Raw genomic sequence first — 2500 nt, 5'->3', positions numbered from 1 at the left:
CGGTCACAAGTTATGGACCAAACAAAAATTCGGCCATCTTGAATTCAGCCATCTTGAAAGTGTTGACCTCCAAACTCGAATCAGTTCATGAACCTGCCCTAGAGCATTCACCCAAAAAAATCTGGGACAAATCCAAACATCAGTTCAAAAGTTATCGCGTTAACACGAAAGACCTTACGCGGCGGCGGACGCGGCGGACGCGGCGGACGCGGCGGCGGCGGACGCGGCGGCGGCGCACGCAAAACCATTACATCCCCGACGCTCCGCGTTTCGGGGATATAATTAGCCTTGTGGAACATGTGATGTGTGGTTAAAGAAGTGTGTGTGTGTGTGTGTGTGTGTGTGTGTGTGTGTGTGTGTGTATGTGTTCTGAATGTTGCAGAGAAGTGCCAAAAGAGAGGAGATACAGCAGTTACGACTCTAAAACACAAATCTAATGGCTCGTGTACATCAAGCGCTACCTACGTGACCCAGGTAGCTGGGGTGATTGAAGAAGTTTCGCCATGAATTCGCTTTATTCGCTCTGGACGCGGCATTGACATGTTTGATTCAGCTAATCACATAACGGCTCTGTCTTGACAGCCTGGGACATTCGTCGATATGAACGTTCCAATTGGTTTTCGCCGAACCGCGTCATAGCGAATTCGCTCAAGATTAGCTTGAGTTTAATCGTCAAAATTCGCTCTGGTCGCTCAAGAAGCTTCGCTCCTGGCGAATTAGCTCTGGTAGCTTTATTCACCTTCCTTCCATAGAGAAATAATGACTTCCGTCGGTCTGGTCGCGCAGTTCGCTTTTGGTGTACACAGAGCTTTATGTTTAGTCAAACTGCCGATGTACAACCGATCAATGTTCGTATGGTACATACAGAACTGCCTGGTAGACAAAGACATCCATATGAACCCCAATTTCACACATGTTGAAATTCCCTGAGTGTCTGAGTGTAAGAGCCTAATGGGGCTATATAGTATTTAGTTAGTATTGCCGAAAGTAGTAGCCACGGCAACAAAACTGCATATCTTTCTGCTCCTTTTAAATATTAAGCAATTTCAGATGTAAAGCGTATTCATTTAATATAGATGAGGTGAGACTGATACATTGCATGTGCATTTTGCTTGACTTAATCATGACATTTTACCGATTTATCAAACGTTGCCACATGAGCAAGATGGATGAAAAACCTGCCTTCATTTTGAGTACAAATAGCGGATCATGTTTCTACACTGTGTTAAAGGTTGAGTCGTAATGAGATGGAAATAAACTAATAGTTAGCCGTGTTCATTAACCGAGTTCCCTAATAAATAAATCATTATGATGTATCTGCTGCTGCTTCTTGGTCGCATAAAGGCTAATGGAATATTGTATACATCCAGCCTCAGAATGTGATGTTTGCAGAAATATTGCATCATATCTTGCAAAGTTCTCATGCATATTTAAAATGGGTCATTGTAGCCATACAACACAATATTTCCCATTGAAGTAACAGCACTTACGATTGCCGTTGTTGTGGATTTGTTTACTTTAGCACTGTACACAACACACGCTCCCTTTCTCCTTTCAAATTGGCCTGCATAAAATAATGCATAATGTAAAGCGCCATTCATATGATAATAAAGGCCTTTTGAATAAATTGCGGAATTGCCGTCCTCCACATTGGAAAAGGAGTTGGTGTGATTTTCTCTCAAGTAATATCGTCATGTTGTTAACATGCAGACACGCAGCACCTACAGAGCACTTCACGTGAAGTGTTTGAATATGAAACCGTGTGCTGGCAAAGACGATTACATGGTCCATGGCAACTGTGACCTTTTTTTCACGTTTTATTTCCTTGAAAGGGAGAGAATATAGACGAGCATTCGTCAATCTGCAGAGAGGCTGCGGATGACGGTGCAGAAGAGATTCTCTGGATGATAGCATTCAAGAACTGACCAGGCAGCTGGCAGCTGTGATGGGGCCAGCTCAGCCAGAACGCTGCACTGCTGTCTCGTTAAACTGGGAACCGACCTCCAGATTTTTTTTTGTCATTTCTTCATTGTCAGTTGTAATGAGAACACAACTGAGCACGCTGAAGCTTGAGACAGCATAAGAGGCTATTTTGAATCTGGTGTAAAAAATGCAAACATAACATACAAACACAACCACCGCAACTTGAAATAGTTTCAAGTTATGTTAGTTGAACATCTTTGATTTGCGTACGGTATTTGGAATTTCGTCAGTTAATGTAAATCACAGTCTCCTGAACAGTCATCATGGCTGATGTAGTGACAGTGCACCGGCTGCCAAGATCTGCCATGCGACTGCTGGCGCTGACGTTCCATCTGAGTTAAAAATCGGTAGCTCTGTGGAGAGCTTTATTAAACGCTCAGTGGATGTCACAGTGCAGATGGTGAGGCAACTGATGCCGAGGAACTCCTCTTCTGGAGCTGTGTGACTGTCTGTCCTACGGTAGACTCAAACTCCTTGCTGGCATCATGATGTACGGAAAATATATATAGCAATGCCC

The sequence above is a fragment of the Engraulis encrasicolus genome, chromosome 6, assembly GCF_034702125.1.
Source record: "Engraulis encrasicolus isolate BLACKSEA-1 chromosome 6, IST_EnEncr_1.0, whole genome shotgun sequence".
NCBI lineage: Eukaryota > Metazoa > Chordata > Actinopteri > Clupeiformes > Engraulidae > Engraulis > Engraulis encrasicolus.
Note: the sequence above shows the minus strand (reverse complement) of the source record.